General features: G+C 38.5%; 1 pseudogene; it reads left to right on the forward strand.

Annotated features, from left to right (window-relative positions):
- LOC128659238 (oocyte zinc finger protein XlCOF6-like) overlaps window positions 1–23,854 on the forward strand; it is a 39,535-nt pseudogene extending 15,681 nt beyond the window's left edge.
- Window positions 23,855–24,336: the final 482 nt, after the last annotated feature.

Raw genomic sequence — 24,336 nt, forward strand, 5'->3', positions numbered from 1 at the left:
TGGGCAAGAGATGTTCTGGATCCTTGGGCACTAGAAATAGTCTCCCAAGGTTATCTTCTGGAATTCAAGGGGCTTCCCCCAAGGGGGAGGTTCCACAGGTCTCAATTGTCTTCAGACCACATAAAAAGACAGGCATTCTTACATTGTGTAGAAGACCTGCTAAAAATGGGAGTGATTCATCCTGTTCCATTAGGAGAACAAGGGATGGGGTTCTACTCCAATCTGTTCATAGTTCCCAAAAAAGAGGGAACGTTCAGACCAATCTTAGATCTCAAGATCTTAAACAAGTTTCTCAAGGTTCCATCGTTCAAGATGGAAACCATTCGAACAATTCTTCCTTCCATCCAGGAAGGTCAATTCATGACCACGGTGGATTTAAAGGATGCGTATCTACATATTCCTATCCACATGGAACATCATCGGTTCCTAAGGTTCGCATTCCTGGACAAGCATTACCAGTTCGTGGCGCTTCCTTTCGGATTAGCCACTGCTCCAAGGATTTTCACAAAGGTACTAGGGTCCCTTCTAGCGGTGCTAAGACCAAGGGGCATTGCAGTAGTACCTTACTTGGACGACATTCTGATTCAAGCGTCGTCCCTTCCTCAAGCAAAGGCTCACACGGACATAGTCCTGGCCTTTCTCAGATCTCACGGATGGAAAGTGAACGTGGAAAAGAGTTCTCTATCTCCGTCGACAAGGGTTCCCTTCTTGGGAACAATAATAGACTCCTTAGAAATGAGGATTTTTCTGACAGAGGCCAGAAAAACAAAACTTCTAAACTCTTGTCGGACACTTCATTCCGTTCCTCTTCCTTCCATAGCGCAGTGCATGGAAGTAATAGGTTTGATGGTAGCGGCAATGGACATAGTTCCTTTTGCGCACATTCATCTAAGACCATTACAACTGTGCATGCTCAGTCAGTGGAATGGGGACTATACAGACTTGTCTCCGAAGATACAAGTAAATCAGAGGACCAGAGACTCACTCCGTTGGTGGCTGTCCCTGGACAACCTGTCACAAGGGATGACCTTCCGCAGACCAGAGTGGGTCATTGTCACGACCGACGCCAGTCTGATGGGCTGGGGCGCGGTCTGGGGATCCCTGAAAGCTCAGGGTCTTTGGTCTCGGGAAGAATCTCTTCTACCGATAAATATTCTGGAACTGAGAGCGATATTCAATGCTCTCAAGGCTTGGCCTCAGCTAGCGAAGGCCAAGTTCATACGGTTTCAATCAGACAACATGACGACTGTTGCGTACATCAACCATCAGGGGGGAACAAGGAGTTCCCTGGCGATGGAAGAAGTGACCAAAATCATTCAATGGGCGGAGACTCGCTCCTGCCACCTGTCTGCAATCCACATCCCAGGAGTGGAAAATTGGGAAGCGGATTTTCTGAGTCGTCAGACATTGCATCCGGGGGAGTGGGAACTCCATCCGGAAATCTTTGCCCAAATCACTCAACTGTGGGGCATTCCAGACATGGATCTGATGGCCTCTCGTCAGAACTTCAAGGTTCCTTGCTACGGGTCCAGATCCAGGGATCCCAAGGCGACTCTAGTAGATGCACTAGTAGCACCTTGGACCTTCAAACTAGCTTATGTATTCCCGCCGTTTCCTCTCATCCCCAGGCTGGTAGCCAGGATCCATCAGGAGAGGGCGTCGGTGATCTTGATAGCTCCTGCGTGGCCACGCAGGACTTGGTATGCAGATCTGGTGAATATGTCATCGGCTCCACCATGGAAGCTACCTTTGAGACGAGACCTTCTTGTTCAAGGTCCGTTCGAACATCCGAATCTGGTCTCACTCCAGCTGACTGCTTGGAGATTGAACGCTTGATTTTATCAAAACGAGGGTTCTCAGATTCTGTTATTGATACTCTTGTTCAGGCCAGAAAGCCTGTAACTAGAAAAATTTACCACAAAATATGGAAAAAATATATCTGTTGGTGTGAATCTAAAGGATTCCCCTGGGACAAGGTAAAGATTCCTAAGATTCTATCCTTTCTCCAAGAAGGATTGGAGAAAGGATTATCTGCAAGTTCCTTGAAGGGACAGATTTCTGCCTTGTCTGTGTTACTTCACAAAAAGCTGGCAGCTGTGCCAGATGTTCAAGCCTTTGTTCAGGCTCTGGTTAGAATCAAGCCTGTTTACAAACCTTTGACTCCTCCTTGGAGTCTCAACTTAGTTCTTTCAGTTCTTCAGGGGGTTCCGTTTGAACCCTTACATTCCGTTGATATTAAGTTATTATCTTGGAAAGTTTTGTTTTTGGTTGCAATTTCTTCTGCTAGAAGAGTTTCAGAATTATCTGCTCTGCAGTGTTCTCCTCCTTATCTGGTGTTCCATGCAGATAAGGTGGTTTTACGTACTAAACCTGGTTTTCTTCCAAAAGTTGTTTCTAACAAAAACATTAACCAGGAGATAGTCGTGCCTTCTTTGTGTCCGAAACCAGTTTCGAAGAAGGAACGTTTGTTGCACAATTTGGATGTTGTTCGCGCTCTAAAATTCTATTTAGATGCTACAAAGGATTTTAGACAAACTTCTTCCTTGTTTGTTGTTTATTCTGGTAAAAGGAGAGGTCAAAAAGCAACTTCTACCTCTCTCTCTTTTTGGATTAAAAGCATCATCAGATTGGCTTACAAGACTGCCGGACGGCAGCCTCCTGAAAGAATCACAGCTCATTCCACTAGGGCTGTGGCTTCCACATGGGCCTTCAAGAACGAGGCTTCTGTTGATCAGATATGTAGGGCAGCGACTTGGTCTTCACTGCACACTTTTACCAAATTTTACAAGTTTGATACTTTTGCTTCTTCTGAGGCTGTTTTTGGGAGAAAGGTTTTGCAAGCCGTGGTGCCTTCCATTTAGGTGACCTGATTTGCTCCCTCCCTTCATCCGTGTCCTAAAGCTTTGGTATTGGTTCCCACAAGTAAGGATGACGCCGTGGACCGGACACACCTATGTTGGAGAAAACAGAATTTATGTTTACCTGATAAATTACTTTCTCCAACGGTGTGTCCGGTCCACGGCCCGCCCTGGTTTTTTAATCAGGTCTGATGATTTATTTTCTTTAACTACAGTCACCACGGTATCATATGGTTTCTCCTATGCAAATATTCCTCCTTAACGTCGGTCGAATGACTGGGGTAGGCGGAGCCTAGGAGGGATCATGTGACCAGCTTTGCTGGGCTCTTTGCCATTTCCTGTTGGGGAAGAGAATATCCCACAAGTAAGGATGACGCCGTGGACCGGACACACCGTTGGAGAAAGTAATTTATCAGGTAAACATAAATTCTGTTTTTGTTCCTTTTTTATATGAACAAAACATTTTTATAAATATGCTTATTATTTAAATTCATATTCTTATTATATAAATCACTGTATATTTATTCTTTGCTACACAATTAAACAGTATGTAGGCTGGTTATAAATAGTAAAGTATTAATGGGTGTTATGAAGTTGGAAAGGGTTTTATTCTGCTGCATTTCTCCATAACAAAATCTGTTCAATACACTAAGTAAAAGCCCTGCTTGCATAACTGTTTCCTAGGGATTTAAAACGCAGAAGCTTTGTCTATTACTGCAATTATTCAGCATTTTGTGGAGGAAGAGTTGCTCCGGTTCAGCAGTTTAGCTCTGTTAGAGACAACGGAGGTTTGATTTACAGCAGCCTAACACAGAGCAACCCCCCTCTACCTCCTCACACTACACAGCTGTAAATCAAACCTCCCTCACAGAGCTGAACTGCTGAACCGGAGCAACTCTTCTTCCACAGCACTAAGCAAACTACACCGGAGCCTTTCAGAACTGGAAGTGCAGATTCTGCAGAAAGAGGAAGGAACCGCTCTAGGTAGGAAAGGAGGGAGGAGGCTGTGCTGCAGTGAGTGGTATTGTGGGTAATGTAGTTGCTAATTAAATGGCCTAGAAGGCCTCTAGCTGCACCGGCCATAATTTTAGGTGCGAGTGGATGCAGTAAGAGTCGGCCAGTAAGTGTAGTTGTGGGGCAGATAGAGCATGCAATTTTCGGCCGGTTTGCCCCTCTTTCGACCCGAATGGGATAGGCTCATTTTCGGCTGAAAATTTTGGCTGCCGAAATTTCGGTGCATCCCTACTTTCCCATATCTTCTTGTCTCTCCTCCTCTCTTTCTATTGCTCTCTCCTCTCTCGTGCCGACCGGACCCGCCCACCGACCGGCCATGCCCACTTTCGCCGCACCATGCTGCAAACAGCAGATCAGGTAATGCCAGGTGTGTTTGTCCTTGCGCTGTCTCTACTGCGCATGACAGCTTCGGACAAACACACTTGGCCTTTTATATTATAGGATGAGAAAATATTGTTATGTATTTTGTTATTAAAAAGATAAAAGATTTTACTTCATATTAGAAACTGAGGCCTAGATTTGGAGTTTGGCGGTAGCCGTGAAAACCAGCGTTAGAGGCTCCTAACGCTGGTTTTAGGCTACCTCCGGTATTTGGAGTCACTCAAAATAGGGTCTAACGCTCACTTTTCAGGCGCGACTTTTCCATACCGCAGATCCCCTTACTTAAATTGCGTATCCTATCTTTTCAATGGGATTTTTCTAACTCCGGTATTTAGAGTCGTGTCTGAAGTGAGCGTTAGAAATCTAACGACAAAACTCCAGCCGCAGAAAAAAGTCAGTAGTTAAGAGCTTTCTGGGCTAACGCCGGTTCATAAAGCTCTTAACTACTGTACTCTAAAGTACACTAACACCCATAAACTACCTATGTACCCCTAAACCGAGGTCCCCCCACATCGCCGCCACTCGATTACATTTTTTTAACCCCTAATCTGCCGACCGCCACCTACGTTATACTTATGTACCCCTAATCTGCTGCCCCTAACACCGCCGACCCCTATATGATATTTATTAACCCCTAACCTGCCCCCCACAATGTCGCAGCCAGCTACCTACAATAATTAACCCCTAATCTGCCGACCGCAAAGCGCCGCCACCTACGTTATACTTATGTACCCCTAATCTGCTGCCCCTAACACCGCCGACCCCTATATTATATTTATTAACCCCTAATCTGCCCCCCACAACGTCGCCGCCAGCTACCTACACTTATTAACCCCTAATCTGCCGTCCGCACGCCGCCGCCAGCTACATTATCCCTATGTACCCCTAATCTGCTGCCCCTAACACCGCCGACCCCTATATTATATTTATTAACCCCTAACCTGCCCACCCTAACATCGCCGACACCTAACTTCAATTATTAACCCCTAATCTGCTGACCGAATCTCGCCGCTATTCTAATAAATGTATTAACCCCTAAAGCTAAGTCTAACCCTAACACTAACACCCCCCTAAATTAAATATAATTTTAATCTAACGAAATTAATTAACTCTTATTAAATAAATTATTCCTATTTAAAGCTAAATACTTACCTGTAAAATAAATCCTAATATAGCTACAATATAAATTATAATTATATTATAGCTATTTTAGGATTAATATTTATTTTACAGGTAACTTTGTATTTATTTTAACCAGGTATAATAGCTATTAAATAGTTAAGAACTATTTAATAGCTAAAATAGTTAAAATAATTACAAAATTACCTGTAAAATAAATCCTAACCTAAGTTACAATTAAACCTAACACTATACTATCATTAAATTAATTAAATAAAATACCTACAATTACCTACAATTAAACCTAACACTACACTATCAATACATTAATTAAATACAATACCTACAAATAACTACAATGAAATAAACTAACTAAAGTACAAAAAATAAAAAAGAACTGTTACAAAAAATAAAAAAATATTTACAAACATAAGAAAAATATTACAACAATTTTAAACTAATTACACCTACTCTAAGCCCCCTAATAAAATAACAAAGCCCCCCAAAATAAAAAAATGCCCTACCCTATTCTAGATTACTAAAGTTCAAAGCTCTTTTACCTTACCAGCCCTGAACAGGGCCCTTTGCGGGGCATGCCCCAAGAAGTTCAGCTCTTTTGCCTGTAAAAAAAAAACATACAATACCCCCCCAACATTACAACCCACCACCCACATACCCCTAATCTAACCCAAACCCCCCTTAAATAAACCTAACACTAAGCCCCTGAAGATCATCCTACCTTGTCTTCACCATACCAGGTTCACCGATCCGTCCTGGCTCCAAAATCTTCATCCAACCCAAGCGGGGGCTGGCGATCCATCTTCCGGGGGCTGAAGAGGTCCAGAAGAGGCTCCAAAGTCTTCATCCTATCCGGGAAGAAGAGTAGATCCGGACCGGCAACCATCATCTTCCAAGCGGCATCTTCTATCTTCATCCGATGAGGACCGGCTCCATCCTGAAGACCTCCACCACGGACCCATCTTCATCCGGCGACGTCCAACTGAAGAATGACGGTTCCTTTAAATGACGTCATCCAAGATGGCGTCCCTCGAATTCCGATTGGCTGATAGGATTCTATCAGCCAATCGGAATTAAGGTAGGAATATTCTGATTGGCTGATGGAATCAGTCAATCAGAATCAAGTTCAATCCGATTGGCTGATTGGATCAAAGGGCCCTGTTCAGGGCTGGTAAGGTAAAAGAGCTTTGAACTTTAGTAATCTAGAATAGGGTAGGGCATTTTTTTATTTTGGGGGGCTTTGTTATTTTATTAGGGGGCTTAGAGTAGGTGTAATTAGTTTAAAATTGTTGTAATATTTTTCTTATGTTTGTAAATATTTTTTTTATTTTTTGTAACTTAGTTCTTTTTTATTTTTTGTACTTTAGTTAGTTTATTTCATTGTAGTTATTTGTAGGTATTGTATTTAATTAATTTATTGATAGTGTAGTGTTAGGTTTAATTGTAGGTAATTGTAGGTATTTTATTTAATTAATTTATTGATAGTGTAGTGTTAGGTTTAATTGTAACTTAGGTTAGGATTTATTTTACAGGTAAATTTGTAATTATTTTAACTATTTTAGCTATTAAATAGTTCTTAACTATTTAATAGCTATTGTACCTGGTTAAAATAAATACAAAGTTACCTGTAAAATAAATATTAATCCTAAAATAGCTATAATATAATAATAATTTATATTGTAGCTATATTAGGATTTATTTTACAGGTAAGTATTTAGCTTTAAATAGGAATAATTTATTTAATAAGAGTTAATTAATTTCGTTAGATTAAAATTATATTTAACTTTAGTGTTAGGGTTAGACTTAGCTTTAGGGGTTAATACATTTATTAGAATAGCGGTGAGCTCAAGTCGGCAGATTAGGGGTTAATAATTGAAGTTAGGTGTCGGCAATGTTAGGGAGGGCAGATTAGGGGTTAATACTATTTATTATAGGGTTAGTGAGGCGGATTAGGGGTTAATAACTTTATAATAATAGCGGTGCGGTCGGCAGATTAGGGGTTAATAAGTGTAGGCAGGTGGAGGCGACGTTGTGGGGGGCAGATTAGGGGTTAATAAATATAATATAGGGGTCGGCGATGTTAAGGCAGCAGATTAGGGGTACATAGGGATAATGTAAGTAGCGGCGGTTTACGGAGCGGCAGATTAGAGGTTAATAATAATATGCAGGGGTCAGCGATAGCGGGGGCGGCAGATTAGGGGTTAATAAGTGTAAGGTTAGGGGTGTTTAGACTCGGGGTACATGTTAAAGTGTTAGGTGCAGACGTCGGAAGTGTTTCCCCATAGCAAACAATGGGGCTGCGTTAGGAGCTGAACGCGGCTTTTTTGCAGGTGTTAGGTTTTTTTTCAGCTCAAACAGCCCCATTGTTTCCTATGGGGGAATCGTGCACGAGCACGTTTTTGAGGCTGGCCGCTTGCGTAAGCAACTCTGGTATCGAGAGTTGAAGCTGCGTTAAATATGCTCTACGCTCCTTTTTTGGAGCCTAACGCAGCCTTTATGTGGACTCTCAATACCAGAGTTATTTCTATGGTGCGGCCAGAAAAAAGCCGGCGTTAGTTTTTCGGGTCGTTACCGACAAAACTCCAAATCTAGCCGCGAGTTTGTTAAAAAAACTCAACTGTGCTTATTTAATTTGTTTTCTATACGTTTCATGCTGTGAGAGACAGAGCAAAATAGAGGGGGGAGAGAGAGCGCAAAAAAAGGGGGTGGAGAGAGAGCGCAAAAGAGAGGGGGGGGAAGAGAGAGAGAGAGCGCAAAAGAGAAGGGGTGAGAGAGAGCGCAAAAGAGAGGGGGAGAGAGAGCGCAAAAGAGAAGGGGGGAGAGAGCGCAAAATTATTTGTTCCCAATCATTGATTGGTACGGCTAGGGGTTTTTGTGGATAAGCTAGCTTGTTGATTACTTTTAATCTAAGGTTTCTTTATATCTACACTAGTAGTTTGTGTCTACCCATTTTTATTGTATCTCAATAAATGTTAAGCTTTAAATTACACCCACTTTGGACAGCCTCTACTGTCATTGTTCACTTATGATAGATTTCCTGTGAGTGCTCTATTACTGTCATATTTTTTCTTTGCACTTTTTCTGTTACTTATTAAACAGTGAGCACCCCCCATTACTAATTACTATTATTGGGTCTTTTTACCAAAACAATAACATTGACAGCATCTGCTGACACTTTATTGCATCTAATTATGGCTATGGGGCTTGATTAGATATTGTTACGTTTCCCACATAACGTTTTAATTATTAAATTGTACACAGCCTTTTAAATGACCTGAGGCAGCGGCCCCTACTTAGCATATGCAGGAGTTCACATTATATAAAAATATGAGTCTGTTATTGGCTGGTAGCTGTCACATGGTACAGGTGCAGAACTACATTTATCAGAAAACAATCTATTGCTATTTTAACTTTCATACTACGTTTTATTGCATTGTATTTTTGATATGCATCTGTTGTTTTGTAATTCTATGTGTTACAGTCCCTTTAAATTGACTTAATTTGTCAAAAAACATCTCATTATGTTATTACTCTATGTAAACACAAACACTTCCTTTTCTTTTCTATATCTAAGATAGCCATTGAAATGAAGATTTTAGTGCCTATCTCTCTCATACCCCATTGCAGTGTGATTTAAAGGGACAGTCAAGTCCAAAAAAAACTTTCATTTTTCAAATAGGGCATGTTATTTTAAACAACTTTCCAATTTACTTTTATCAACAATTTTGCTTTGTTCTCTTGGTATTCTAGTTGAAAGCAAACCTAGGAAGGCACATATAATAATTTCTAAGCCCTTGAAGGCCGCCTCTATTTTATTTACTTTTCACAGCAGGGGAGAGCTAGCTCATGTAGGCCATATAGATAGCATTGTGATCACGCCTGTGGCTAGTGGCAGACACTTTGCTAATTGTCTAAAATGCAGGTCAATAGATAATAACTAAAAGTCATGTGATTAGGGGCAGTCAGAAGATGCTTAGATACAAGTTAGTCACAGAAGTAAAAAGTGTATTAATATAACAGTGTTGGTTTTGCAAAACTGGGGAATGGGTAATAAAGGGATTATCTATCTTTTTTTAACAACAAAAATTCTGGTGTTGACTGTCTCTTTAAGACAACACAGTATTGACCAAGAGAAGTTAAAGGATGGGGGGTGGAGCACATGACAAATACAAAATGTCTGACAGTGAGAATTAGTAGGAAGTACAATACCAATACTGCAGTATCCAATTTAACTTATATTCAAACAAATTATATTTAACATTTATTTCAGGAGAAAATATTGTTTCATATAAATGACAGAAAATAAAGATTATAATATATTTGTAAAATTGTGATATGGCCCCACTCATAAATAGATTTTCTACCATTATGTTGTATAGATCTGGGAAGATTCATATTTAAAGTGATAGTAAACACCCAACATGTTATTGTTTGATAAAATAGATCATCCCTTTATTTACTATTCACTAGTTTTGCATAACCAACACTGTTATAGAAATATACTTTTTACTAGGGATGCACCGAAATGAAAATTCTAGACCGAAACCGAAAATTCAGGATGCCCTTGGCCGAAAACCGAAAATGACTTTTTCCCCCAAATGATTTTAAAATAGTTTTTTTCTATAATTTTATTATTAATATAAGACTTTTTATATATATATATATATATATATATATATATATATATATATATATATATATATTTATATATATATTTTAATATATATATATATTAATATGTATTATATATATATATAAGTAAACAAGTAGAATGAAACTACTCAGAGGCCTGAGTAGAGTCAAGCGATACTCGACAAGGTGCGCTCGTCTGATGGGTGTAGGAAGTGTAAGGCAGCTATAGAGGACAACTACTGTATGGGGATGGAGCCCCAGTATAGTAGGAGTAGATATGAAACAAAAAGATTTAACAGCGCCTATACATCCAATATAACTGAATGTGGTGTAAAGAGATAAGTCCAAAAGTCCTGTTGATATAGATAATAGATGATGAGTCGCCAAATGTCAGTTGATATAAGATAGGTGTAATAATCAATCCTGCTTAGTTTGATTACTAGTATAGGTATGTAGCACAATATCAATTGAGAGTACTATTACTTGGTAAACCCATATGGATATATGTGCAGTTAATATAGATTAATGTTTCCCTACAAAAAGTACACACTAAAGTATTATCTGTATTATAGGAATCAAAATCAAATGCAATCTTAGAAATAAGCAGGCTTGTAATAATACAAAAGGATATAGGAATAGGTGAAACTTTCTTAAGAATAAGTAAGGAATAATTATAATATATTGCGTAACATGAGATATTGAACACACAGCAAGTAAGTCTTATCCAATGTAGTATTGATAGATTGTTATAATGGAGAACTTCTGCAGATATGATTATAGTTGCAAACGTAGTAATGTACCTTGAAAACTGTGAGTGCGGTAAGTAAGGACAAACACTTCCGGGTTCTGTGGGCTGCGGCTGCAGCAGCAGCAGAGACACGCTGAAGCCAGCTAACAGTCAGCGTGTGACGTCACGATTCTCCGGTGCAGCAGAAATCAACATAAGGATAATATAACAGAACAAATAAGATTAACAGATAAGAGCTTCAATAACCGGTTATTCTTTATGGCAGCCACAGACTTGGTTGATAAATAATATGAGCTGATAAGTTGAAACAGGTAACGTAACTTCCCAAAATAAAGACAGTCTTGAATAAATGAAAAGTACTTGCCAAAGTAAGATTTCCAAAAGATGTTGCAACAGGCTGGAAATAAATATTAAATCCGTAGTAGGTAGATCTTGAATGAGGTAACTTGAGTTGCTGAAAAGTTTAGATACAATATTAACCTTCCAGAGGTATCAGAGGCTCAGTGTTACTCTGAGGAAAATAACAAAATACTAAGCAAGGTGTGTTCAGTGAACAGGTGTTTTATGAGAGTAAGTAAGATATGATTGGTTGAATTCTAATTAAGGAAACAGTACACCCAAAAGCCTGACATGACTCCCCCCTCAAACAAGCTGATCCTCAGCTTGAAGTCTGGGGCGATCTGGATATCTCCTGTGGAATTGGGAAACAAGTCGAGGAGCATTAAGATTAGATGCGGGTTCCCAAGAGTCATCTTCCTCCGAGTACCCCTTCCACCTAATTAAATATTCCAGAATACCCTTGGAAAACCTTGAGTCAAGTACTTCTTTAACTTCATAGATTTCTGAGTCTTGGATGGAAGTGGTTGGTAGTAATTGGGGTGTGTTATTTCTAGTAGGAACGTATGGTTTGAGGAGGGAAACATGGAAAGTCGGATGTATTCTCATAGATGAAGGTAAATCCAGAGTGACTGCATTCTGATTTATTACCCTAGTGATAGGGAATGGTCCACAGAATTTTTGTGTCATTTTCCTACTAGGAAGATGTAGCTTTAGGTTTTTAGTTGACAACCATACCTGGTCTCCAATTTGATATGAAGGTGGTTGTCTGTGTCTCAAATCATAATAGTGCTTTTGGGAAGTCTGAGCTTTTGAAATGTTTTCCTTGATAACCCGAAAATTGTCTAGAAGTGCATTATTCCATTCATCTACAAGAGGAGAATTGGAAGGAGAAGTACTAACTGAAGTGATGGTTGGATGGTACCCATAATTTGCGAAGAATGGAGATAATTTTGTGGATGAATTGGTTAGATTATTGTAGGAAAATTCAGCGAAGGGTAAGTATGTTATCCAATTGTCTTGCTGGTAGGAACAAAAACATCGTAGGTACTCATCTAACCATTGATTGATTCTCTCAACCTGTCCATTTGCTTGTGGATGAAATGCAGTGGTGTATTGATGGGTTATGTTAAGAGATTGACAGAGACTTTTCCAGAATTTAGATGTGAACTGGGAACCCCTGTCAGATATCAAAACTGTTGGTACCCCATGAAGCCGAATCACATGTTGTATAAATAAGTTAGCTGTTTCTGCTGAAGTGGGAAGCTTATGAAATGGAATAAAATGCGACATTTTGGTGAAACTATCAACAACTACCATGATGGTGGTATAATTCTTTGATGGAGGTAAATCCACAATGAAGTCAACTCCTACTTGTTTCCAAGGTCTGTCAGATGTTGGAATTGATATTAAAAGTCCATAAGGTAATTTCCGCTCAGTTTTGCATACTTGACAAGTAACACAAGTCTTAATATAATCTGAAACAGTTTCCTTCAAATGAGGCCACCAATATGTCCTTGTTATAAGTTCGATGGTGCGTGATTCCCCTGGATGTCCCGCTAAGGGTGAATCATGGTGATGTTGTAAAATTTGTTGTCTCAATTCTTTAGGAATATAAATCATATTCTTGTAGTAGTATAATCCGTCCTTCAATTCCAAAGGAACCTTAGTGTCAGTAGGTGAATTTTTTGAAGAGTTCTTTATATCAGTTAGAAAGTCTGAAGTTAATCCGATGAAGCGTTCAGGAGGAATTATAGCAGTAGGATTTTCGTTAGGAATAGGTTCGGATAGTTGTCGAGAGAGCGCATCCGCTTTTCCATTTTTGTTTGCTGGGCGGTATTGGATTTGAAAGTCGAATCTTGCAAAGTAGAGACTCCACCGTACCTGTCTAGCTGATAGAGTCTTGTTATTTTGCAGGTATTGGAGGTTTTTGTGGTCAGTGTAAATTATGAAGGGCATTTTTGCACCTTCTAGTAGGTGTCTCCAAAATTCTAAAGATTTACGGATGGCGAGTAATTCTTTGTCTCCTATTGCGTAATTCCTCTCTGCTGATGTCATACTTTTTGAAAAGTAGGAGATTGGATGTAGAGGATCTTTAGGTGTTTTCTGTTGTGAAAGTACTGCCCCAATCGCAAAGTATGAGGAATCAACTTCCAATACGTATTGTAAATCAACATTAGGAAATTTGAGTATGGGTGCTTCTGTGAAAGTTTGTTTCAAGAATTCAAATACTTTGGAATGACTTTGATTCCAATGAAATTGTTGGGTTGAACCAGTAAGTTGTGTGAGTGGTCTCACTATTGATGAAAAATTCTTTATAAATTTTCTGTAATAATTGGCAAACCCCAAAAACCTTTGGAGAGACTTCTTATCTTTAGGAGTTGGCCAATTTTTTACTGAATCAACCTTCTCGGTTTGCATTTGGATACCAGCAGGAGATATAGTGTAACCTAAGAATGAGATAGTGGTATTGTGGAATGAACACTTTTCTAATTTGGCATATAGTTTATGTGTTTGTAACCGAGCTAATACCCAACGTACATGTTTTATATGTTCTGGCAAATTGTTGGAGTAAATTAGGATGTCGTCTAAGTATACTACTAGACATATGTCTAATAAATCCCGGAAGATATCATTAATAAAGTGTTGGAACGTTGCGGGGGCATTACAGAGACCGAATGGCATCACTAGGTACTCATAGAGTCCATAGCGAGTTCTGAATGCTGTGAGCCATTCGTCTCCTTCTCTTATACGTATGAGATTGTATGCCCCACGCAAGTCCAACTTAGTAAAGATGGTAGCATTACTTAATCTTTCAATTAATTCTGGTATGAGAGGTAACGGATATCGTTTTTTTACCGTCCGTTTATTAAGCTCTCGGTAATCTATTATCGGCCTGAGGGAAGTGTCTTTGTTGGTTACAAAGAACATTCCAGCTGCTGTGGGTGAAGAAGAGGGTCTGATGAAACCCTTTCTAAGATTATCTTGTAAGTATTGTTTAAGATGTAATAACTCAGGGTGACTCAATGGATACAAATGACCAACCGGTAATGTTGCACCTGGAATTAATTCAATTGGGCAATCATAAACCCGATGAGGTGGAAGAGTTTCTGCCTCAACTTTACTAAAGACCTCTATGAAGTCCTGGTATGGTTCCGGTATTTGAATCTGTTCTAATTCTGTGTGTAGTATTTTATGATGTGGGAAGCATGTATTTTCACAGAATTTTGATTGGAAGGCAACAGTTAAAGTAGACCAATCAATATAGGGGTTATGTGTCTGAAGCCAGTATAACCCTAATACAATAGGGAAATGAGGTGATGGAATTACATCGAATGTTATATATTCAGTGTGGCCATCTTCTGTAATAACTAATATAGGTACTGTGTTGTGAGTTATAGGACTATTTGCAATTACAGAGCCATCAATAACTTTGATTGAAACTGGTGTTTTCTTTAATACAATAGGTATTTTATTTTTCAATACAGTAGATTTGTCTATAAAGTTTCCAAAGGCTCCAGAGTCAACGATGGCAGAAGTAGCCAATCTATTAAGGTCCCACTGCAAAAGGAGAGTTAGTTTGCAATAAGAAATTTGTTTATCTAGACTTTGAGTATTGTTAATATGAACAAACTTACTCTTTTTATTTTTTTGTAATGTTGGACAATTCATAACTGTATGACTGGGATTTGCACAATACATACAGAGGTGATTAGTTCTTCTTCTTATCCTTTCTTCAGGGGTTAATGGTCCACGAATAACTCCTATTTCCATGGGGGTGACATGCTCCATTGGAGGTGATTTTATGTGTGCAGAGGTGGACATAGTGGCTTTAAATGTTGGATCTGAATAACCACGTTCAGCTTTGCGTTCCCTGAGCCTCCGGTCAATTTGGGTTGAGACTTTTATTAATGCATCCAGGGTACTTGGAAGCTCTATACGTGCTAGCTCATCCTTGACAGGATCAGACAGTCCCAATCTAAATTGGTTTCTGAGCGAAACCAAACTCCATGCTGTGTCTGATGCGTACAGCTTAAATTCAGTGGTATATTCCTCCACTGTCTTTTTTCCTTGTTTTAAACTCCTCATCTTTTGTTCAGCCGTTAGTTGAATATCAGTATCTCTATATAGCTCATCCATGGCTTGGAAAAAATTTGTTAGTGAATCTAGTAGAGGGTCATTTGTTTCACACAAATGATCTGCCCAAATTCTGGGTTCAGATCTTAGAAAAGATATTGTAGACAAAACCCTTACCCTGTCAGTGGGGTAAGTTTTTGGTTTTAAATTGAAGAGCAGGTAGCAGGCATTTTTAAACTGCCTATAGGTTTTCCTATTACCATTATATAATTCTGGCAAGCTTATCTGTGGTTCAGAACTGGGGGTTTGTTGTTCTTTTACCTCCTTTATAAGCTCTCTGAGAACCTGATTTTCTAGTTGTAAGTCCAAGATAGCCTGTCCCATTTTGTCTACCTTTTGACTCAGGTTATAGACTACTTGGGGAATTTCAGCAGGTTCCATTTTCTTTTATGGCTTAGTATTATGTAATAATCAATCCTGCTTAGTTTGATTACTAGTATAGGTATGTAGCACAATATCAATTGAGAGTACTATTACTTGGTAAACCCATATGGATATATGTGCAGTTAATATAGATTAATGTTTCCCTACAAAAAGTACACACTAAAGTATTATCTGTATTATAGGAATCAAAATCAAATGCAATCTTAGAAATAAGCAGGCTTGTAATAATACAAAAGGATATAGGAATAGGTGAAACTTTCTTAAGAATAAGTAAGGAATAATTATAATATATTGCGTAACATGAGATATTGAACACACAGCAAGTAAGTCTTATCCAATGTAGTATTGATAGATTGTTATAATGGAGAACTTCTGCAGATATGATTATAGTTGCAAACGTAGTAATGTACCTTGAAAACTGTGAGTGCGGTAAGTAAGGACAAACACTTCCGGGTTCTGTGGGCTGCGGCTGCAGCAGCAGCAGAGACACGCTGAAGCCAGCTAACAGTCAGCGTGTGACGTCACGATTCTCCGGTGCAGCAGAAATCAACATAAGGATAATATAACAGAACAAATAAGATTAACAGATAAGAGCTTCAATAACCGGTTATTCTTTATGGCAGCCACAGACTTGGTTGATAAATAATATGAGCTGATAAGTTGAAACAGGTAACGTAACTTCCCAAAATAAAGACAGTCTTGAATAAATGAAAAGTACTTGCCAAAGTAAGATTTCCAAAAGATGTTGCAACAGGCTGGAAATAAATATTAAATCCGTAGTAGGTAGATCTTGAATGAGGTAACTTGAGTTGCTGAAAAGTTTAGATACAATATTAACCTTCCAGAGGTATCAGAGGCTCAGTGTTACTCTGAGGAAAATAACAAAATACTAAGCAAGGTGTGTTCAGTGAACAGGTGTTTTATGAGAGTAAGTAAGATATGATTGGTTGAATTCTAATTAAGGAAACAGTACACCCAAAAGCCTGACAATAGGATAGTATAAAATACCCTTACCAGATATTACCCCAATCTAATGAGGTAAGTATGCCGCACTGGGGGTATATGTAGATGGTAGATCTCTTTCTGGATGCCGGTAGATGCTGCCTTTGTGATTTCGTCTGCCTCCTGGAGTATGTAGGGATGTAGTTCTTGCAATGAAGATATCCCACAAGCTTCCTGTGCAGATGTATATATTGCCTCTTGGAGTTATTCTCTATCCCGGCATAAACTTTCTCCTCCGTAGGGGTACCCAGGGAAACAAGAGAACGTAGATAATGTAATACAGCTTTTAATATAAAGTAAGCAAGTGAAATACAGCATACATAAAACTCACATTTATAACCCTCAAACACAATGAGGTATGTTCACAGCGTATAAATCCATAAGTGGTCTCTCAGGGAATGTGTCAGATGAGATTCCAAAATAGGATTATAAGGATATAAGGTGAGCAATATCCGGTAAAATGGCCACACAGGGCAAACAAATGATAGGAGTAAAAAAGTCTTATAGTGATAAAAAGGTGCTAGCTTGCTAGCTTGACAATTATAAAACGTTGATAAAATAAATACTAAAATATAGATACCCTTTATTTTAGTATTTATTTTATCAACGTTTTATAATTGTAAAGCAAGCAAGCTAGCACCTTTTTATCACTATAAGACTTTTTTACTCCTATCATTTGTTTGCCCTGTGTGGCCATTTTACCGGACATTGCTCACCTTATATCCTTATAATCCTATTTTAGAATCTCATCTGACACATTCTCTGAGAGACCACTTATGGTTTTATACGCTGTGAACATACCTCATTGTGTTTGAGGGTTATAAATGTGAGTTTTATGTATGCTGTATTTCACTTGCTTACTTTATATTAAAAGCTGTATTACACTATCTACGTTCTCTTGTTTCCCTGGGTACCCCTACGGAGGAGAAAGTTTATAAAAAATTTTTTAATAAAAAACGTTAACCTACCACCGCCTGCACTGATATCATGTGAGTGTGACATGACTACAGGGGTTAGTGTTTCTGTTTTACCCATTGGTGTTTATGTGTGTGTGTATGGTGTGTGTGTGTGTGTGTGTGTATGTATGTGACTGTGTGTGTATTTATGCATATATGTGTGTGTATGATTGTGGAACCAGCAAATTACAGACCTTGTTACTACAGAATGGGGGGGCAGGGGGTAAACAGTGTCAGTCTATACAGTACCACTATACAGTATGGGGGGGGGGGGGATGGATCATGTCACTGACTACTGTGGTCACTTTATAAAGTACTGGGCGGGTAGGGTCAGGCCAGCCATCTCACCGGCAGATTACAGACTGTGTCACTAACTTACTATATACAGTACCGGGGGGGGGTAAAATAGTGTCACTATATATATACAGTAATAGGGGGTCAGATCATCTCACAGACTGTGGGCACAGGGTACCTCCTTTTGAAGACATGTAATCTGATTCACATTTTGTTCTGTGTTAAATGTAAAAAAAAAATGTATTACATTCACCTTTTTTTGGAGGGGGAGGGGTGGTGGGGGGGCTCTTCTTAGATTCTTGCACCTGGGCCCTGTGGTTTCTAGTTACGCCTCTGTGTATATATATATATATATATATATATATATATATATATATATATATACACACATAATAATCTGCATTGAGGTACACAGCAGGCATCTTGGGGTTAAGCATGGTACTGAGACACAGAGGAATGCAAGAGATCGTATTACCAGTGCTTGTGGATTGTAGCCCCAACAATTACAGTTCTCCTGTCAGTGTGCAAACGGCCCCTACATATTGCATATAATTCATTCTTATCTGGCTCCCTGTCTGTCTGGAAAAGCAGCTCCTTGTGCAGTACTCAGGAGGAGGAGGTAACAGCTGCTTGTATTGAAACCACAGCTGCAGCCCACTCTGTCTGTTTACACAGTAAACTTGCTGTGTCAGATGAAATTTATGACACTTGCCTGCAGAGCCATATAGTTACTTGTAAGGGATCCTCCTGTCAGTGAGTGTGTGAAAGGATCATACGTATATTTACCCTTATCTGGCTCCCTGTCTAATTGTGACTTTATTTGTGCAGGACTCAATAAGCTGCTTTTTCAAATAAAGTCACAGTTAGACAGGGAGCCAGATAAGGGTAAATATACGTATGATCCTTTTACACACTCACTGACAGGAGGATCCGTTACAAGTATAACTATATGGCTCTGCAGCAAGTGTCATACAATTCACTTGACACGGCAAGTTCCCTCTCTCACTCTGCCTCTCTGCTTCAAGTTAGTGAACAGTCCAGTGAGCCCACAGTGCCGCACCCCCTCTACCCGCGAGGCATTCTGGGGCCTGTAGTTCAAGTTGAATATGGCCTGGAAATAACCCAGCCACACGGGGCTAAATTTAGATGCGTCTTCTAACTACTTATTGCGGTCAGTGAGGCACAGGGGAGGACACTTAGAGGGATACAAATCTGGCTGCCAGGGGTTGATTTTGTGGTGCATAGGGGGTCAATTTAATTTCAAATAGAGCATGCAATTTTCGTCCGGTTTTCCCCTCTTTCAGCCGAAATGGGATAGGCCCATTTTCGGCCGAAAATTTCGGTGCATCCCTACTTTTTACCTCTGTAATTACCTTGAATCTAAGTTTCTGCAGGCTGCCTCCTTATCTCAGATCTTTTGACAGACTTGCATTTCAGGCAATTTGTACTGACTCTTAAATACCTCCACGTGCATGAGCACAATGTTATTTATATGAAACACATGAACTAACACCCTCTAGCTGTAAAAAAATGTCAAATGCATTTAGATAAGAGGCAGCATTCTAGGGCTTAGAAATTAACATAGGAGCCTCCTAGGATTAGCTTTCAACTAAGAATACCAAGAGAACAAAGCAAATGTGATGATAAAGGTAAATTAAAAAGTTGTTTAAAATGATCTGAATCATGAAAGATTAATTTGGACTTTATTATCCCTTTAAGGGGCAATTATAACACACACAGTGTTAACTCTTCTAAATGCTTGTGGTGAATCAATAGCACATATGTAATAACCTAAACAGCTGATCTGTATAACATGAATTGTTACGTGTGCCTTTAATTATACCATAAGTACAGTTAATCAGAACCATTATTTATTATTATCTGTCTAAACCATTTAATATACTTTTTACAGACACGGCCAGAGCACTGAGAGGTATCAGGTATTGATGTAACTGGAGTGAATAAGGGAACCTTCTTCCTGAGCACAGACATTGGAGCCTGTTATCAGCATGAACTCATGTGTGTTAGGTGAGTAAAATAGATATTATGCTGACTTTAATTACTGGGAAAATAGAATAGATCACTCATTAAACAAATATAAACTATTATATTTATATCTGCATTGTTTAAGTACATTTGTGTCAGTGACGTTTATAAAGAAGGAGCAACCCCTATTGGGATGAGGGTCAGGGTAAAATGTAAAAGAAAAAATAACATTTAGACAAAATATTCAATTTCCTCATATAGCAGTTTTAGGAATGGGAAAACAATTAAAACTTTATATTAATACATAAAATGCCAAACCATAGCTGAGAAAGTCTTAAATAATGATACATACTTATGAAAGACACCCATCCACATATAGCAGATAGCCAAACCCATACTGAAAACGATCAGCAGAGGTAATGGTATATAAGAGTATATCGTCGATCTGAAAAGGGAGGTAGGAGATGAATCCCTACGACCAATAACAGAGAACCCTTGAAAAGATTTCCCGTGAGTATATACCATAAAATCAATAGGCGATACTCTCTTCACATCCCTCTGACAAACACTGTACTCTGAGAGGAATTGGGCTTTCAATATGCTGAGAAGCACTTATCATAGAAGAAAAATCAAGCACAAACTTACTTCACCACCTCCATAGGAGGCAAAGTTTGTAAAACTGAGTTGTGGGTGTGGTGGGAGGTGTATTCATAAGCATTTTGAGGTTTGGGAAACTTTGCCCCTCCTGGTAGGAATGTATATCCTATACGTCACTAGCTCATGAACTCTTGCCAATTACATGAAAGGAAATACTACTCCCCCCTCTGTCCTTTTAGACCGATCATGTCCAACAACTGGCTAACCTCGCCCTCAGACTTCTGAACTTAGAACACCTGCAACTCCAACTTCCCCTGCCCTGACCTCGCTCATGGAACACCTATAACTACACTTAAATGACTACCTTGTTCCCAGTGAGTGTTCCCCACCCCAGAACTGCCCCTGATTCGTGTGCTTCATTTTGCAGTAAATATTATAAAACTAATAAAGTTTTTGGCTGTTTATATAAATTAAACAACCACAGCTGAAAGCTTAAAAGTATTGTAAAATCACTGCTTCTTACCCACTGAAAACATCTCACACTGATTAATAGTCTGTGATAATTAAGACATCATGTTCTCACCCAACTTGTTGAGCATGAGCCGTGCAGCACTGTATGAGCAGTTGCTTGTGCAATGTTAAATGAGGATGGTGGGTGCCACCTCTCTTGCCCAGAATACAGATGTACTTGTTCCCTGGCTGAGAACATTATGCAACATTCTTTGTCGTCATTTTTTAATTTGTGATTTACAGGTAATACATTTAAAAATAAACACAAAATGGAAGACATTTTGTTGCGTATAAAAGAATATGATTTTTTATTTAGATGGATTATATTATAAATAATATATATTGTTATTTTTCTTTATTTCATTTCTTTTTATGTAGACAAACAAATGAATAGTTTATATCCATCCTTCACTACAGGAAGCATCAGAATGATACCACAGACTCCAACATTTTTAGACACTAATGAATATTCACAAACATTGGGGAAATCACAGCAGATATTTAAAGGAGATGGTGAATTGGCAGGAAAAGGGCAGCAATCGTTATGTACAGAGTGTAATTTAGTCATCAAACAAGAGGACAAGAATTATGCCTTATCTAGTGAAATGATTATCCATGAGGATAAGCCACAAACATGTACTGAGTTTTCAAAAAAAATTAAAGAAGAGAAAAGTCTACAGTCTAGCCAAATAATTCATACAAAGGAGAGACCTTTCAAATCTACAGAATGTGAGAAAAGTTTTAGATATAAGTCTCATCTCCTAAAGCCACACAAAATTCACACAGGTGAGAAGTCACACACATGTACTGAGTGTGACAAATGTTTATTTAGCTGTACAGAGTGTGGAAAAATTTTAACACAAATGAATAATCTGAAAACTCATAAAAAGAATCACACAGGAGAAAAGCCATTCACATGTACAGAGTGTGAAAAAAGTTTTACAGGAAAGAGTAGTCTGAATAAACATGAAAGGGTTCACACAGTAGAAAAGCCTTTCACATGTACAGAGTGTGGAAAAAGTTTTACAGAAAAGAGTTATCTGAAAACTCATGAAAGGATTCAAACAGGAGAAAAGCCTTTCACATGTACAGAGTGTGGAAAAAGTTTTACACAAATGAATTGTCTGACAAATCATGAAATGATTCACACAGGAGAAAAGCCTTTCACTTGTACAGAGTGTGGAAAAAGTTTTACAGAAAAGAGTTGTCTGAAAAGTCATGAAAGGATTCACACAGGAGAAAAGCCTTTCACATGTACAGAGTGTGGAAAAAGTTTTACTGGAAAGAGTGATCTGAAAAATCATGAAAGGATTCACACAGGAGAAAAGCCTTTCACATGTACAGAGTGTGGAAAAAGTTTTACAGAAAAGAGTAGTCTGAAAACTCATGAAAGGATTCACACAAGAGAAAAGCCTTTCACATGTACAGAGTGTGGAAAAAGTTTTACACAAAAGGGTGATCTGAAAAAGCATGAAATGAGACACATAGGGGAAAAGCCTTTCACATGTACAGAGTGTGGAAAATGTTTTACAGAAAAGAGTGATCTGAAAAAGCATGAAAGGAGACACACAGGAGAAAAGCCTTTCACATGTACAGAGTGTGGAAAAAGTTTTACAGAAAAGAATAGTCTGAATAAACATGAAAGGGTTCACACAGGAGAAAAGCCTTTTACTTGTACAGAGTGTGGAAAAAGTTTTACAGAAAAGAATAATCTGAATAAACATGAAAGGGTTCACACAGGAGGAAAGCCTTTCACATGTACCGAGTGTGGAAAAAGTTTTACAGAAAAGAATTGTCTGAAAAGTCATGAAAGGATTCACACAGGAGAAAAGCCTTTCACATGTACAGAGTGTGGAAAAAGTTTTACAGGAAAGAGTGTTCTGAAAAATCATGAAAGGATTCACACAGGAGAAAAGCCTATCACATGTACAGAGTGTGGAAAAAGATTTACAAAAAAGAGTTATCTGAAAACTCATGAAAGGATTCACACAGGAGAAAAGCCTTTCACATGTACAGAGTGTGGAAAAAGTTTTACAGGAAAGAGTAGTCTGAATAAACATGAAAGGATTCACACAGGAGAAAAGCCTTTCACATGTACAGTGTGTGGAAAAAGTTTTACAGAAAAGAGTTGTCTGAAAAGTCATGAAAGGATTCACACAGGAGAAAAGCCTTTCACTTGTACAGAGTGTGGAAAAAGTTTTACAGAAAAGAGTGATCTGAAAAGTCATGAAAGGATTCACACAGGAGAAAAGCCGTTCACATGTACAGAGTGTGGAAACAGTTTTACAGTAAAGAGTAATCTGAGAAAACATGAAAGGATTCACACAGGGGAAAAGCCTTTCAGTTGTACAGAGTGTGGAAAAAGTTTTACACAAATGAATCATCTGAAAAATCATGAAAGGATTCACGAGGGAAGAAACCTTTCACACGTTTAGAAAGTGGAAAAAGATTTTCTATTGAAATCCGGTATCACAAAACACCAAATATTTACACACAAATAAACTTTACAAACTCTCTAAATAGAAGCATCAAAAAGGATGTTATTGTAAATAATACTTTCTAAATCCCAGTTATAAAAGCCCCAGATTGGAAGTGCTCTCCTGCTGTCCTTTGTTCCTCTATATATGTGCAACAAAGGTTTTTTTTGGTTAAGCACACCACAAAAAAGGACTGTTTTATCTTAGCACACATATTGTGGGAGTGCTACCGAAGTGACCAAAACAATTACAAGACAACAAAAAGTATCGGTGCACATCCAACCACTTAAGTCCACTTTTTCATGGCATATTTGTATATGCTTCTGTCAGTCAAATATACTTACATAGCTTCTAATAAGATTGGGATCAACATTTCACAATAATATTGCCTTATATTTGAGCTGCAAAAACATATATACTTCTATCTACTAAATATTCTTACATAGTTCAAATAAGATTGGGATTAACATTTCGCAATAATATTGATTTATATTTATGCTGCAAAAATTTTGCTTGTTAAAAATGACTTTTAATTTAAATAAAAACTTCTGTCTGCTAAATATACTTACATAGTTCAAATAAGATTGGGATAAACATCTCACAATAATATTGACTTATATTTATGCTGCAAAAAATTGCCTGTTTAAATTTAAATAAAATAGGGATCTTAGTCACACAATATGATCATATTCTGCTAAGCCAGTCACCACTTACAAGGTGTCCCCATATTAGACTGGTCCTAACTAACCAGTTTCCACACTGCAGCAAGTCATGTCTACACAGTGTGAAGCTTTCTAGCTTATTAAGTATATCACAATTTATCTGGAACACACCTGGGCAGGGTGGCCTGCATTAACCAAAGGGGAGGGATTTGGTCAGCTCCCTAT

This window comes from Bombina bombina, chromosome 5 (assembly GCF_027579735.1).
Source record: "Bombina bombina isolate aBomBom1 chromosome 5, aBomBom1.pri, whole genome shotgun sequence".
Taxonomy (NCBI): domain Eukaryota; kingdom Metazoa; phylum Chordata; class Amphibia; order Anura; family Bombinatoridae; genus Bombina; species Bombina bombina.